This window comes from Copadichromis virginalis, linkage group LG3 (genome assembly GCF_057382275.1).
Source record: "Copadichromis virginalis isolate Kocher_CV1m ecotype Utaka linkage group LG3, C_Virginalis_male_GT1.1, whole genome shotgun sequence".
Classification (NCBI taxonomy): Eukaryota; Metazoa; Chordata; class Actinopteri; order Cichliformes; family Cichlidae; genus Copadichromis; species Copadichromis virginalis.
In genome coordinates, this window is record NC_140620.1 from 34,196,940 (window position 1) to 34,213,348 (window position 16,409).

Below are 16,409 nucleotides of genomic sequence, written 5' to 3' on the forward strand. Positions count from 1 at the left end.
AGCAGGTGTGGAGGAGATCAAAACTCCAGACATCCAGAGGCCCCCAGAACACAAGAGACCAAGGAAGACCAACAGAGGGGCAGCTGCACCACTGTCCCGGAAAGAGCTGAGGAGAGTCCCAGATGAGGGCTCACTCAGCAGCCGCGGAGCAGAAGCCAGGGGGAGTTGCAGTGACGCGCCCGTGAGCTCCGCCGGCAGCCAGCTGCGCCTGAGTGACCGAGCCCCAGGCCGAGAGGCCGGGGGCACCCCACCTCCGAAGTGGCCCGAGCGAGCCCCAGGCTCCAGGCCCCGATAAGCGGCCGCCAAGGAGTGAGCCGGTGTGTACCTGGACGCCCATCCCCGGACACAAAGAACCACCAACGCAGATACTGTCTTTAGTCATTGATAAAGAATATTTCATTGATAAAAATATGAAGAGCATTTTTCTCTTTCAACAGTCAACCTTAACCTTAATACACACACACGCACACACATATATATGTGTGTTTGTGTGTGTATGTATATATATATATATATATATCTGTGTGAATATATATATATATGTGTGAATATATATGTGTGTGTGTGTGTGTGTGTGTGTGTGTGTGTGTATATATATATATGTGTGTGTGTGTGTGTGTGTGTGTGTGTGAGAGAGAGAGTGAGTATGTAGGGGGAGAGAGAGAGACAGTGCTTATACACATATTCACAGCATCTAGTAAAGACAGGTGTAATTATGAAAATGATGAGCTAAGAACACACAATCAGTAACATCAGGGTGGATAAAGATATAGTTAGTGTTGGAAAATAAATGACACCAACCTCTCCCACAGGGGAACTGTAGAAAAGGGGAGAGGCCGAAGAGGTTCCCCAAATTTATAGGGTTGCACCAAAGAAGAAGAAAAGGATGAGGAGGGGCCCTAACCGATAATGAAGATAGCTACAAGCTACAGGCTTAAAGGTCCTAAACGTCAGGTATACCGGGAACAGTTTGGGGATTCCATTTTGTGTAAATACAGCCTCCGATCGACGTGTATTTAAATGGAAGTGTCGTATTCCCGGAGGCCTGCGGCGGCTCTGCCTGCTCATCCCCGCTCTGCTACGCGGAGTGTGGGTGGTGGTCCTCGGCCGCCGCCGGCAATCGTCGGAATGCTTCGGACAGCGCACGCGCTCTTTCGCCAATCTGCTGCAGCCCTCTGATTTGACAGCTGCGTCAAGCTAGCGGAAGGTAGCAGCGAGAAACGGCGGCTGTTAAAGGGCCTCAGCTGTCAGCATAAAGGTCTTAAAACGATTGAAAAAATGTAGGTAAATATATTTATGCAGACCAGCGTTTAGCTGCTCTCACTACCATCTTGTAAACGTTTTACTCTTGCTGCTATCCTTCTGTGAGCATCATAGTCCGCACAGAAGAGGAGGCTGGGGTGGAGGTGGGGAGTAAATAATAAAACAGATAAACTAAAGGACATGATGAGATGTAGTTTAGTTTCAGAAGAATTATTACTTTACATTATTGTTAAGCACTTTGTGATTTGTATCTTTGAAACGCGCCGTGTGAATACGTTTTACCTACTTGTGTGTAAGAAACCTAAAAAAAAGAGTAGACTTTTATTTTGAAGGACAAATCGGAAGTGGTTTCTCAGTACGCCAGATTGCAGCTTGGCGGTCATCGGGTTAGACGGACGCTGCCTTGGAAACGACATAAATCCGGTCCACGCGAGCAGGGACCCAGATTTCTCCACTTCAAAGGCTTCCGCTCCTCTGCCCGCTCCGCCTCTTCTCCATCCAACCATCCATCCTCCCTCCGGCCCGAGCCTCCAACACGGTCGTTCCGAAATGAAATGCGGAGCAGGGTGAGAAGGAGAAACGGTGAGAAGCGTTTAAATAACCGAGAGAGGAGAAGCGGAGAAGGTGACGGGAGAGCCCGAAGCCAGGTAAGAGGGGGCGTCTAAAAATCGGTTTTGCGTTTGACAGCGATGGTGTGGACACATGCCCGCTCCCCTTGGGAGCTGGTACACGGGGGAAAGGGAAAGGGAGGGCGCATTTGTTGTTGTTGTTGTTGTTGTTGCATCACGGAGCTGCACGCGCAGAAAACACGAAGCCCTTTGATAATCGAGAGGAAAGAGCTGCATGCTTCTTTAGGACGGCCGGGTTTCACACCAGTTTCTCCCTCCTGTAATCCCTCCATCTCTCCCAGTGCGGTTGGTCAGGTGCCTCTCCTCCCCTCTCTCTCTCTCTCACTGGCTGCAACAAAATGTCAGCAGTTGGGAGAATGTGTTGTGGGATTTGGCTGCAAACTAGCTTGTGGCGGCTAGAAAAAAAGAGCAGTGGGGCTTATGCAGGAGGTATGCAGGAGGTGTGCAGGGTGTGGGGGGATTAGCGTGCGCAGAGGATCCACTTTGTCTCTACGTGTCTGTCCCCCCCGTTTTTCTGTCTCTGCGTACCTGACTTTGGAATTTTTGGAATTCCTGCAGATATTTTAATACGTCCATACTGACTTAAATTGGCCATTAAGCTGTGCTTTCATGTCTTTAACCGTGAAACAGGCCTCAGTCAGATCAAAAAGATTCCAGATGAGTAAGTTTTTATTATTGTGGCTCCTCTCTTGCTGCTTCTGCTCCCGAGGATGCTCCTGTTGCTCCTGTGTTTAATTTAATTAATTAATTCATTTCATATTCCCAGTATGGAGGCCTGCTGCAATGTGAATCCAGCCAACTCAGCCACCTGGAGGGATTTGTGCACATTATTGGCTCTCTACCATGTTTTATTTAAGCAAGAGGCAGGGGATAATGGTCCAAAAAATGGGGTGGGGCAAAGGAATTAAACACTTGTCTGGTTGTCATCCAAATCTTTATTATTTATTCAGTAAAATTTAATCTGTTGTTTATTTGTATCTATATGTTCCCAACAGGCAAAAGTGGTTAATCTTTTGTAAGCCCGGCTAGCTCAGTCGGTAGAGCATGAGACTCTTAATCTCAGGGTCGTGGGTTCGAGCCCCACGTTGGGCGCTGCACTTTTAAGACAGAACCTATTATGGATGGTTTACAGTTTAATGCCCCTTTTCCATTTATACCTCCTTGGATTTACTCAACTGGTTTACCATTACAATCAAGTAATGGTTGTTGTCAAAGCAACATAGCCCAGCGTCCTGTGACATAATTGGTACGAGTCATGAACGCTTCAACAAATGTGGACGTCGAGGCAACAATATACCTGCTGCTCGGTCTGTGGCTTTTCATGTATCTACCACATCGTGTTTTTGTTTTTGTAGCCATTTTCCTCATTGCCGGGTTTCAGAAATGGATGTTTTGATTTTTTGTGAATGAGACACTCTAATCACTCATTGAGTGACGCCACTTACCAGCCAATCGGTGGCCTGCATGACCTGCTCGGATTGCTTGGAAGCCCGGGCGAGCAGGCACCATTTAGTACAAAGTACTATGACCAAATGGAAACCCCTTAAAATCGTGGCGATCTGAGTAAGTACTAATGGAAAAGGGGCTCAGCAAACTACAAGTAATTACTATAAAGTCTGGCTTATGTGCAATCTGTTACTCAGAAGGTAGAATAGGCCACACTCCTACCACTTTGCAGAGGAGAAGCTTCCTTTGGCGTAACACCGAGTCCTGATGCATCAAGTGGAAGGTCTTATCGTTCAGGGCATAGAGGAGGTTGTTTCCTCCTTGACAAGGGTTGGTGGTTCAATCCTCAGATGATGACAGTAGCTTTAGACCTCTCTAAACACTTGGTTTCAGATTTCTTTTTTTCTTTTTTCTTTTTTTACCAATAACTCTATATGATGTCAGTGAGTGCAGAGCACCGAAGCCCCACCCACCTCTAGTACAAACCTTCTGTTTACATTAAGCAGCCAATCAGAATAACAGCTTTATCTGCATGGATTGGATAGGATCTTAAAGTGAGGCCTCTACCAGTGTAAGCGATCCAGGAAGTGGAATGACTTCAAGATTTGGCCACTGAAAATAAGTGCTCTGTTATGAACTAATGTACTGAGTCCAGTTCTGTGAATCCTTTCAAGTCTAGACTCCAGCCTGGGTGAACAGTGATTAGATAATAGGCTTCTTTTATGTGCGTTTGTGTAGCTGCTGTATTCATTGGAGACGGTGCTCAGAGAGGCTTGCGCTGATTTCTTACATAAGCGAATCATCGAGGAATAAGGGCGAAGAGCGGTGAGCACTAAATAAGCATAAACGCTCCAACAGGGGACACACAGCACAACACACACACACAGATGCCTAACTGTACACACATAAACACATTCGTACACTCGTACACAGAGTTACTTCAGGGCTTGAAGCAAAGACAAAGGAGGGGCGATGCTGTGCTGGGTGACAAAGGCATGCGCTCTGCTGTGGCCACAAAGGCTAGTTTTCTGGTTTTCAAGGGCTTTTTACATGCATAATCCCCCCTTTCCCCCAAAGGTATTTTTAGTCCACTTACAGTTACTGATGCCCTGACTACAGCCAATTAGACAACACTTGTGAAAATACATTATTAATGTGTACAGGCACTAAACTAAGGTCTGTTTTGAGGAAGTTATTTCCTAAGTGTTTTTACTTAATGCATTATGGTGCTATTACTTATTAGCCTATTACTTAGCAACATCCATTAAGACTTGTTGAGCTTATCTAGCAAAAATCCATCCGCCCATCCTTACACAGTGTTTTGTACTATTTATTTGTTTGTAGATCCACTAATTATTTTGTCATTCTTAGAACTTTGGTGTGTTAGAACCTTTGTTTTCTTTCTTTTTTTTACATGGGAACTGAGCCAGACTTGCATTTTCTTCTCTTGAGTAATGAATTAAAATTCCTGCAGTGATTCAAATATCTAATCAGCCTCCTGGCAGTAAATTGATGCATCTATTCATGTCGATGTGGTCAAGATGATGACCTGCTTATATGGTATGTTGTACCCCTGGAAATGAAAGTGGTTTAGGTTGTGTAAGCCCGGCTAGCTCAGTCGGTAGAGCATGAGACTCTTAATCTCAGGGTCGTGGGTTCGAGCCCCACGTTGGGCGATTCTCTTTTAAGACAGAACTTACATCAGTTTACTGTCATGTAAGCTGCTGAAAAACAAGCTTTGGGCATCATACTGAATCTTGGTGTGGAGGTTGTCTCCTAATTGTGAAGGTTTTTGGTTGAATCCTCAGATTCTGTAGTCTGCATGTTGACAAATTCTTGACAGTCAATGAATCCTCTGAATGTGAACTTTTGGTTAATAAAGCTTGTGTGTGTGAGTGAGGCTAGTGGTAAGAAGTCATTGCAAGAGCTCCTATCAAGTACCAGTCATTTACCACTAAGCCACCAGCTTGTATTAATGTATTAATCTGCACACTGGATGAACTGTGGATTACACAGTGTGCAGATTAATACATTCTGACTAACAGCTTTCACAATTAGGCAGACTTTATAGCAATTATCTGTACTAGACCGTAAAGTCCTAAAACACTAACGCCCAACGTGGGGCTCGAACCCACGACCCTGAGATTAAGAGTCTCATGCTCTACTGACTGAGCTAGCCGGGCTTGCACCGCTGGATGAGTTTTCGAAACACCACTGGCTACTTGAATATTGTCCAGCAGGATAACACACCATGGCCCAGAGCCCAAATCACCTCAGACTGGTTCACTATACTTAAATGGCCTCCACGGTCACCAAACCTCAATCCAATAAAGCGGGAGACTGAACAGGAGATTCTCGTCATGAATCCTGAATCATGTCAATATTTACCAAAATCTCTGAGTCTCGATTTCCACTGCAGCTTTTGGAAGATAGAGTCTGAATTTGGCATGAAACAACATGAAAGCACGGCTCCATCCTGCCCTGTATGGTTCAGGATGATGGTGGTGTCATGGATCCTTTAAACACCACAGCCTTCCTGAGTGTTGTTCCTGACCGTGTTCCAGCATGTGACCAGCAGAATAACACACACAGTAAAATTACTGGAACACATCTTTCCTTTAATCTCATAAAAGAAACAAGTTAGTTCGACTCGTCCTTTATCCACGCTTTGCGATGAAGGCTGTGTTTATGTTCAGCACCAGGCCTGTTTATGAGCGTTCTTTTCAGAACAAGGATCAAATATAGCTTCAGCCCTTTGTTTGTGCCTCACTCCTCTGAGTTTCTGGTCTTTTAGAGACCTCACGGCCCCCTAGATTCAAATGAAGGTTGTTGTCTAAAAGTCACATATGAGTGCTTATTAGCTCTGATTCAGTGATGTTGATGCTTGAACTCTCAGTTTCATCCCTGCAGAAATAAATGGGTAGCTTCCAGCCGGAAACAGCCTTCCATCTTAGATGAGTTGTGCGTGTTTTTTTTCTGACTTTGTGAGAGATTTAACCCTCAGTCTCCCACGTTTGCCTCAGAGGATGATTAGGATTCCATCAGGAAGTGCCGTGTTTTCACCAAAATCTGTATTTCAGGAGTCAGCCGTTCAGGGGATCCTCTTTTTTTCTCCAGTAGAAGGCACATTATTCATTTTCCAGACATGCATTTGCTGTTCTTTCCTCCCTGAGGGGCCTGTTCTGGTATTGAACCTCCAGCCTGTTTCTCTGCCTCTGAACCAGAGCTGGTCAGCTTTAAACATTTCCAGGTGACAGGAAGTGGGGATTTTATTGTATTATTGCAACAGATCTCTGCCTTCCTCGGATTTTCCCTCCAACACGTGTTCAGTTGTGGTTAATGGTTTGAATTACTTCTGAAGATACACAGCAGGCTCTTCAGGGTGCACTCACGCTGAGTGATGTGGCCGCTTAGAGGTGGACTCTTGGGCTTTTTTGTTGTTTGAATAACCATCTGACATGCTGAATAGGATCTGTCTGTCGTGAATTTTCCATGCTCTGTTCTTACTTAAAGGTGGTTGTATCATATTCGCTTAGAGCCACTGCCCCATTTACTTCTCATGAGTGTCTTATTTTTGTCTTAAAACATAAACAGAGCTCTGCTCAAATATGTTTTTTAAATATTCACTTGGCAACTTAAAAGAAAGCAGTGTTTTCCATTAGGTTGTAGTACCTGGTACCAGGTACTTTTTTAGTGCCTGCTTGCCCGGGTTTCCAAGCGATCCGAGCAGCTACTAAAATGTGCCATCGTCAGACTGCATCCCACTGATTAGCTGGTAAGTAGCGTCACTCGATGAGTCATGAGACCATCTCGTTCATAAAAGTTAAAACCACCATTGTTGAAACCCAGCAATGAGAAATATGGCTACAAAAACCAACACCCTGATCCCCGAGTCTAATGAAAAGCCACAGACCGAGCAGCAGGTATATTTTTGCCTCAACGTCCACTTTTTGTAGCGTTAGTGTTGCATATTAATTACGGCGCAGGACGCTTGGACGCATTGCTACAATGGCGATCACGCACGTTAGGTAGTACTGGATTATAATGGAAAACCAGTTGATCCGAGTCGATTCGTGGCGATCAGTGGCGAGCCAATAAGAGTAGGTACTAATGGAAAAGGGCCTTTAGACTGCGTTGCTATAACAACCCTACCCACATTGAGGTGGTACTCAGTTGTAATGGAAAATGATCAAAACAGAGTCGAGTCTAGTTAAGTAGGCGCTAGTAGGGTGAATATGAGTGTGACCTGTCCTCGTGCACCCCACCTCTCACGCTATAATAGCCGGGATAGGCTCCAACTGGAATTGAGTAAGCAGAAGAAGATGGATGGATCAGTGACTGCATGTCGAATATGTACCAAGCCTAAAGTGGTTGAAAGTAAATTTTTTAGTTGATTTGCATGTTATAGATGTTGTTCTTTATATCTTTCTGCTGTTTTCTGTGTGTACAAACCTCACATTCCCCGTTTCTTACTTGATTTCTCCTGCTGGCTGCACTGTCAGAGTCCATTTATTATTAACTTACTTCTGGTGCACCGTTCTTTAGGGAAATTATTTCAGATTGTTGGCAGGAAATATTTACTTTTTGTCTCTCTCAGCTGGATGCGTTTCCAGGCCGTGTTTTCCCTCAGAATCTGCAGAATGTGATATTGTTTTCTCACCCGGTCGTCAGGACCTGAGTGCTTCTGTTCTCAGTGGGAAGAGCCACTGCATTCATTTATGCACGGCTCTCTGAAGGTTTTAAACAGGTTGTGGTCTGGATCGTTGCAACACCTTGAAATGTTTTCTTTTTCAGTCATTCTGTTGTAGATCTGCTGGGATCGTTGTCCTGTTGCATGACCCAGTTTTAGAGTGTGAGATGTTGCCCTTGGGTTGTTTGATTATTGAGGGTTTCTCTCTGTTATAGGGTCTTTACTTTTAACTGTTGTCTTTTGATGCTATATAAATAAAAGCTAAAATTGAATTCGGTTGTTTGCAGTTTCTCTGAATATTGCATAGTCTGAATTTTGGGTGAATGTGCTGGGACGTGCGCTCCTGGTAGGATTGTTTATTGTGGTAACGCACACCTGAATGCTCCAAACCACCAAAACTTGTGCTACAGCGGCGCTCACATTTGCTGATGATCATTTAATCAAGTGCATTTGATTATCTTACCTCCTTATCTCCTATGAAAGCAGTGAGCGTGTACTTGTATCACAGGACATCATTGCTTTAATAAATTTGTTGTCTCTTGTTGTTTAAAAGATGGGAGCAGTCACCATGGCGACATGGTGGGTGCTTGACCTTATAATTCAAGTATTTTCTTCCTACTTTTTTACAATGTAAGATTTTACAAATTTACTTGATCTAATACTTTATGAAATCACTGTTTTCTGCATCTACTAAACCAAGTAACACACTTACTTAATTACTTACATCTGTAAATTTGAAAACCTCCAATTATTGAGTTTTCTGTTATTCCATACGAGTCATTTTTCATCGAATATGTCGTGACAACATGTCGCCTTTCAGAGGAGGCCCGTGTTCTGCAGCTCTGCGTGTCTGAGGTGTTTTCTGCCAGAGTTAATCAAAAAGTGGAAAATGTAATGTTGTAAAGTGAAGCTTTCTGTGGGCTGAGGCTTGCACACTGTTGCTCGACAGACAGCTTGGATTGCACTCAATTCCCCGCTTCCTGTGAGTCTGACGGTGCTCTGCTGTGCAGCAGCGTTTCACTTGGCCAGAAAAAGCAAATCTGTGTGGGATGGATGGTCTGCTGTGTTGCAGCTCTGACTTTGAACTTAGACGGGTTTTTTTGCATGAACGCCTTCATCGCCACATTAGAGCAGAACATTCAGCTGTGAGCGTGTCACACATCGTTAAGGAAAGAGCAGTTTGTCAGTGGAAGTACTTGTTACATGTGCAGTGCAATAATGAGAATGATGAACCCTTCAGCTTTTAACAAATTCCACGTCGTCTGTAACACTGCAGCTCTGCAGTAGAAGAAAACGACGGGGCGTTGTGAAATAGAAGCCCTGAGCCTGACCGTTCAGCACTGCTGACAGGCTGCTGGGCCAGGGTCACTCACCTCTAAGGTCTTCGCTAGCTTTGCTTTAGCATGCTGTCTGCATGCACGGATGCCTGCAAACAGCCAAAGTTGTTGTGGAAGTGCTATAAATATGTCCACGACGCAGTTTACTGTCACGCTCTTGTGCTTTCATGCATTAAAAATGACAAAATCACCCACCCCACCACTTCACCCTTTTCCTCCTCCCTTCCTGCACAGCTAGCTTAAATCAGCTGATAGCAGTGCGTGTACACAGGAATAAAAGCCACGTTTGAAGGTTTTTTCTTTTCTCTCCACCCATTGTGCAGATAATTAAAGAGCCTTTGTAATGACATAACTGTAACTGTTGGGTAGTTAATTGGAAATTTATCAAAACAAAGGGGATTTCTTTCAGTTCTGCTAATTTAAAAATATTCTGTTAGTATTTTAAAAGGCGAGATATGCTGTCTCTAATGATCTTTAGACTAGGCCTAGTAACTGTAAAGCAATTTCATTTTTTAGAAGCGAAGAGTAACAGAAATGGGGAAAAATATAGTTTTACCAAAATGTCATGAGCACAAAATATGCTTCAGCTGTGGTGGAGAAAGTTATTTAAATGAGGAGTCTTTCAAAAATGATGAGTGCTGAGTAGCATGGAACGCAGTGCTGAGGTCAAACACTGTCAGGAAGTAAGTATATCTTATTCACTTGCATTGTATTATTGTCTTTAAAAATAAATAAAACTGAATTGAATTGAAAAGTGCGTTTTAAGGACAAAAATTTCATTTTTTTTTTTACAACACAAAATGAGATCCAACAGTTAAAGTGACACAAATGGATAAAACTAAAAAAAGGCCTTATTTTTCCTTGAGTAAATTACATAATCAAGCACAAAAACGTCCAGCGCAGCAAAAATGATACAAATTAAACCAGAGATTCTGATTTTCTGATGTTTCTACTGTTAGCATGTAGCTCCTCAGCTTTAGGAGTCAGAGAGCTGGAACCAGCAGATTTTCTCGCCTGAGCTCGCCGCGTTCCACCTCCCCAATTTTTGAACTGGGAGCAGTGAAACTGGGACACTGTGAGGCATCACATCCACAGCTTTAATGTGACCCGTCTCCCCTCGCCTTCGTCCCAGTATCCGGGGCTCACCGCCCACCAACCCTGCACCAGGAGGCCCAGTTTGCCTGTGTGCTGTAAGTGTGACAGTGTCAGGTCACACGGTTCTGCTGGATGACTTGTTGCAATTGCGCTGAGGTCGGCACATTTAATTGTGAGGGTCGCAGAGGGGTGCGAGGGGAGTTTTCACAACACACACACACAGAGTGGTGGACTGAATGCAGCTCAGAAACACTGCGCTCACTGCATTCATTCTGTGGCTGACCTGTTTACTAACCACATTAGTGGAGGATAAAAGAGGGCATGGAAAATGATTGTGTGTCTGAAGCGACTGGCATCTGCTATTCTGTGGCCATATCTTTGGAATAACTGTTCTCTATATTTATTAAGGGGTTAATCAGGTAGTTCCTTAATGCACCCCACGGAGTTTTAAAGCAGTCCCTGCAGGACTCCGTGAGGAAAGCTGTTACAGCTGTGGTCATTGCGCTCTTCCCCCTCATGTGTTGCTGATTCCATCCTCACTTCTCCTCCTCTGTCTCACCTTCAGCTGTCACCGATTGCAGCGGTGTCCTAGTTCTGCTATCCAGCTCCAACACCAATCATTTGCTGTGAGAGCTTCAATGATTTATAGTTAATTCATACTAGGCCTGGTTACCTCACACCGTGCCCGAGCACAGTTGGCCCCTCCTCCTCTCCGTCTCCGATGCACGCTCCATCTCGCTTCAGCATCTCAGCTCCTTCCTGTCACGCGCACTCTCCTCGTCTTTAATGCACACGCATGTTTCTAAAGAAGCGCTCTGGCGGAGCACAGAAACGTTAATTATTTAGAAATTGTGCGGTTAAGAACGTTTTTGAGGTCCGTGCTTGGGCAAGGTTAGTGACCACACTACATTTGTAACATGTACAAATGCTACCGACTCCACACCCCAACCCACGTGCAGCAATCACACCAGATACAAACTGGACTTCAGGGATCGGCTGTGCTGGGGATCAGCGAGCATGAGTAAAGCTGTAGTGTAAGCAGCACTCCTCTCTCTGTTTCATACTTCTGTGTGATTTAGCTCGAGGCTGCTCGGTAGCTTTTTTGTTATCTAACAAGCTTTGTGCCTGTAATCTACTTAGCATAGGTGCTTGCTTTTGTTTTTGGTTTTGCTTTTGGTTCTATAACCTCTTCTGATCACTAATCTCAAGAGACTGAGGCAGTGTTCATTACCTCATGCACCACACCTGTGTCTGCTGTGGTGTATGGGTTGTGTCGGTTAAGCACTACCCTTTTCCCCAAGGTCACTGAGGCCTAGAGACTGGTTGGCAATTGGTTGGAGGTCGCTATGGAATTTGATTACTAAAGACCCGGTCACGCAGTCACACACGCCTAGAGACCTGTTAGTGGTAACCACCAATCAGTAGGGAAAAGGGCTGTAAATGCACTGCATCTGCTTGAGCACTTAAAGCACTTTGTACTACAAGCCTCGTTCTCCCATTCACTTTTTTCCTTGCCTAAGTGCTTTCTGTGTAACACTCACACACTGCTCAACAGGAGCACACACCAGTGTGTGAATATTAGCTAAAGCTTGCCCAGTCTGCATATTTTGGCATGCAGTTAGCGAGTGCTCGCAGACAAGGAGGCGTCTTCCATGCAAACAACCGCGGCAGTGACCAAAGCAATCACAGGGAGGTTTTTGGTGTTGCATCTAAATAACCTAGCAACTGCCAGCAACCACTGTCCAACCGCTCAGGGAACACACATTTTCTCCCTGCCAACCTCCAGTCCCTAGGCTTGTGTGCCTGAGGCCTTACCAGGCTAGCTAGTGTTAGCTGACAACTGCCTGCTCCGCCCTCTTGAAGAATGTAATCAAATCAAATCAAATCACTTTTATTGTCACATCACATGTGCAGGTACATTGGTACAGCACATGTGAGTGAAATTCTTGTGTGCGAGCTTCACAAGCAACAGAGTTGTGCAAAATACAATAATGTAAACAAGCAAAATACAAGAATGGCTACATCTGAAACTAATAAATATATGTACAATATATAATAGTATATGCATTTCTGGATGTGTATACTAAATATTTTTCTACGTGTGTGTGTGTGTGTGTGTGCGTGTGTGTGTGTGTGTGTGTACACATATTTTACAAATTAAATAGAGTAAACAATAAATAAAATGTAAATGTGTCCATGAAGAATTTAAAGATTAAGGCTTTAAAATATGTTCATCACAGTGGATACATTTATCTTTTATCTATAGTCTGAGTAAAAAGGCAGAGCATTTGCACACTTTAGAAACTGCACAGTTGGCCTCCACAGCCATGTTTGTGAAGAGGGGCGAGAGAGCAGTAACCGGGTGCACAGCCCGCTCACCAGTTATAAATAGGACTGGATATTAGGATTGATTCAGCTTTATCTTTCAAATCCAGACCAGCAATTTGACCATAAATGGTCTCTTTGTTTAAATGATCCATGTGGCAAAAAAGGATGATGAATTTAGGAAACGGAGCCAGAACCCTGATTCTGAATGTTATTGCAAATGCTGCTGGACAGTCAGGAGTGTGTGCACTTGGTGTTTATCTGATATGTTTTGTCTTTAAAGTAGCTGTTTCATAACAGCTCATCTGCATTCAACCTCACTTAAGAGGTACTGTAGGCACACACACAGACACTGGAAACAATGAAGTGACTGAGATCCCTCGCAAAACTCGATCGCCTCGGTGTAAACTCTCTTCTGTCTCTCGCAGCCCTGCTCTGATCGCCAAAAAATGAAAACGCTTCCCAAGAAACCATGACAACAACTCCACAGAGTCTGCTGGTTCTTCTCACAGAAGGAGGGGGGCAAAAAAAAGGAGAGGAAGTAAAAAGAGAGCGTTAAATCGCCCGTCTCTTCTTCTCTCTTTTGCATTATTTGTTTTTAGTGAGGATTAGCGCAAAAAAAAGGTGTGCATGTGTGCTACTGCTGTAATTGACATCGTTTTTGCAGAATTGCTCCTCATCCAAGAGCATCAACAAATGCAGACATCAAAGAGAGCTGAGCCTGAGCGGGGGGGAGGGCGTAAGGGATACAGTTAGTTAAAGGATGAGGGAAGAGGGGAGGAGAAAGGAAGCAAGAGTCAGCGTGCTGGGGGTTGGGGGTGGTAGAAATGAAGCTGTAACTGACATCGCTGCTGTTAACATTCAGTGTGGTTCATGCAACATAAGAAACAAACACTTTTCTGCTCTTTTCTTTGCATCGAGCCTGCCTTTTATCACGTGATTTTCATACAACACTCGTCCCACTAATTTTGTTTGTACATAGTTTTGTAAATGTTTTATTATTTAGTGCTTTGTTCTGCTTCGTACTCGCGGATGCCTTTTGTTAGCTGACATTTGGCGTTCCACCAAACTGAGAGCTTCCCAGGCCTGCAGAGCAAAAACCAGAGTAATCCTGACTCAGAATAAAACATTAGCTCTGTTTCACTGTGTTGGCTCGCTTTGCTGTTGTCATAGCTGTGCGCTCCCAGACTGTCAATCAGGCTTGGCTGTACAAGCCTAGCTGTTAACATTACACAGATATTAGTGTTTGCTTCTTGGCTCCACAAGGTTCTGAAGAGCTGCATGTTTCTTCATCCAGAAAAAAGACGTTAAATGATCTTAGTCATGAAAAATGAGTTGTTTATGATGTTTTCGTGTGGCTCCAGGAATATTTCAGATTTCTGATTGGTCAAACTCCATAAGAAGAACTCAAGGCATGTTTTACAAATTGTTCATCTGTTCATCAACATATCTTTCTCTATGGATTTTATACATAATGGGTCTCTTTACTGTTTTAAATGTGAATAAGCAATAGTTTTGTAAAATTTCTGTCACTTGTGCTTAAACCCTGAATTCAAGGTTCAAGGTTTTGGTCACTTCATTAGCTACACCCATTCGCCTGTTTGGTAACTTGAATAATGAGCCGTATCACATGGCACTGCTTTAAGGCATGTAGATATGATCAGGACAGCCTACTCAAGGCCAAACTGAGCGTCAGAGTGAGGAGGAAAGGTGATTTAAGTGACTTTGAGTGTGGGATGGTTGTCGGTCTGAGTAATTCACAAACTGCTAGTCTGCTGGGATTTCTCACACAGTCATCATGAGTCTGAAAGTCTGAAAAGGAGAAAACATCCAGTGGGTTAAAAGTTATTGTTCAAGCGAGAATGCAGAGGAGAATTGAAAGAATGCAACAAGCTGACAGGAATTCACGCACATCATGTGTCATCCTTGAACCAAGACCGCATTGCCAACTGACCTCTCAGCCCATGTGGGTTGTTATAATCTCACCTGAGAGAAACCTCATAAATTCATTGCCCAACATGGGGCTCGAACCCACGACCCTGAGATTAAGAGTCTCATGCTCTACCGACTGAGCTAGCCGGGCTTGTATTGGCATTCAATCTTTCTGAGTAAGACCTTCTACAATAAGTCAGACTTCATAGTGTCTTGATGCATCCTCAATCATCCAGGTAAGTAGATCCCAAAAGGTTGATTCTGTTCATCTGGACGTAGCGTTTTCAGTGGGAAAATCCTTTCGTCTTTCGACTGCAGGTTTCCCCAATCTTAGTAACAGTACATTTGCATAATGATTGAAACCAGCCCACTGAATGAACAACGGACTGTGAGTTCCTTGATCGTTAATATGCAAATTATCATTGCCATTGATCAACTAGATTGGAGCTCACCTAACAGTACACGTGGGTTGTTAGACTCTTACCTGAGAGCAACCTCGTAATTTCTGACCTAAAACTATGTCACCCAACGTGGGGCTCGAACCCACGACCCTGAGATTAAGAGTCTCATGCTCTACCGACTGAGCTAGCCGGGCTTCTGCATGCAGTGGCTGTGTGAGGGATATTTTCGTCGCACACCCTGTACCACTTAATTAAAGTTAACTATTGTTTAAACCCCTACCTGGATATTGTTGCTGACCATGTTCATCCCTTTATGACCACAGTGTACCATCTTCTGATGGCTGCTTCCAGCAGGATAACACACCATGTCACAAAGCTCACATCATCTCAAACTGGTTTCTTGACCATGACAATGAGTTCACTGCACTCAAGTGGCCTCCACAGTCACCAGATCTCAGTCTAACACAGCACCTTTGGGATCTGGTGGAACGGGAGATTCTCCTCATGGATGTGGAGCTGACAAATCTGCAGCAACTGTGAGATGCTGTCATGTCCAAATGGACCCAAATCTCTGAGGGATGTTTCCAGCACCTAGTTCAATCTACACCATGAACAATGAACCCAGCTCTGAAGGCACACCTTGTCAAACCTTGAAGCAGATGGGCTACAGCAGCAGAAGACCACATTGGATGCCACTCCTGTCATCTAAAAGCACGAAACTGATACACTTCACATTTGCTTATCAAAATTGCATGACAGAAGATTGGAATAACCTTTCCTAATTAGATGAGTCTCGCTTTATGCTGCAACATTCAGATGGTAGGATCAGAATTTGGTGTAAACAACATGCAAATATGGATTTATGCTGCCTTGTATTAACAGTTCAGGCTCCTGGAGGTCGATAGTCCTGAACCACAATCACCTCTCATCAGTATTCCTCCCAAGGAACTTTCTCTTCTGCAAACTGGAAGAACTGCTTTCTGAGTAAGACCTTCTACAATAAGTAAGACTTCATAGTGTCTTGATGCATGCTCAATCATCCAGGTAAGTAGATCCCAAAAATTGATTCTGTTCATCTGGACGTAGCGTTTTTAGTGGAGAAATGTTTCGTCACTCATCCAAGTGACTTCTTCAGTCTCAGCTGACTGCAGGTTTCCCCTAAACAGTAAATTTGCATAATGACTGAAACCAGCCCACTGAAGGAACAGTGGGCTGGGAGGTCAGTTCCTTAATCATAATTATGCAAATTCTCATGACCATTGATCAACAACCACTGACTAAAACCCACTGA

The 16,409-nt window shown here is 44.0% G+C and overlaps 1 protein-coding gene and 5 non-coding genes across 8 annotated transcripts in view; 3 read left to right on the forward strand and 3 right to left on the reverse strand.

Moving 5' to 3' along the window:
- Positions 1–1,186: 1,186 nt before the first annotated feature.
- LOC146714289 (actin-binding protein WASF3) overlaps positions 1,187–16,409 on the forward strand; it is a 65,504-nt gene continuing 50,281 nt past the window's right edge. For 2 of the 3 annotated variants that reach the window (XM_085450755.1, XM_085450758.1), the window contains exon 1: positions 1,875–1,910. The gene's annotated coding sequence lies outside the window, so the exon portion shown is untranslated. Of the gene's footprint in view, positions 1,281–1,874; positions 1,911–16,409 lie in introns of those variants that run through there. The other variant, XM_085450757.1, reaches the window with a different exon arrangement.
- On the forward strand, positions 2,912–2,984 carry trnak-cuu (transfer RNA lysine (anticodon CUU)). Its single transcript has one exon. It is a non-coding gene; the product is annotated as a tRNA-Lys (tRNA).
- On the forward strand, positions 4,942–5,014 carry trnak-cuu (transfer RNA lysine (anticodon CUU)). Its single transcript has one exon. It is a non-coding gene; the product is annotated as a tRNA-Lys (tRNA).
- Positions 5,449–5,521, reverse strand: trnak-cuu (transfer RNA lysine (anticodon CUU)). Its single transcript has one exon. It is a non-coding gene; the product is annotated as a tRNA-Lys (tRNA).
- trnak-cuu (transfer RNA lysine (anticodon CUU)) lies at positions 14,796–14,868 on the reverse strand. Its single transcript has one exon. It is a non-coding gene; the product is annotated as a tRNA-Lys (tRNA).
- On the reverse strand, positions 15,240–15,312 carry trnak-cuu (transfer RNA lysine (anticodon CUU)). Its single transcript has one exon. It is a non-coding gene; the product is annotated as a tRNA-Lys (tRNA).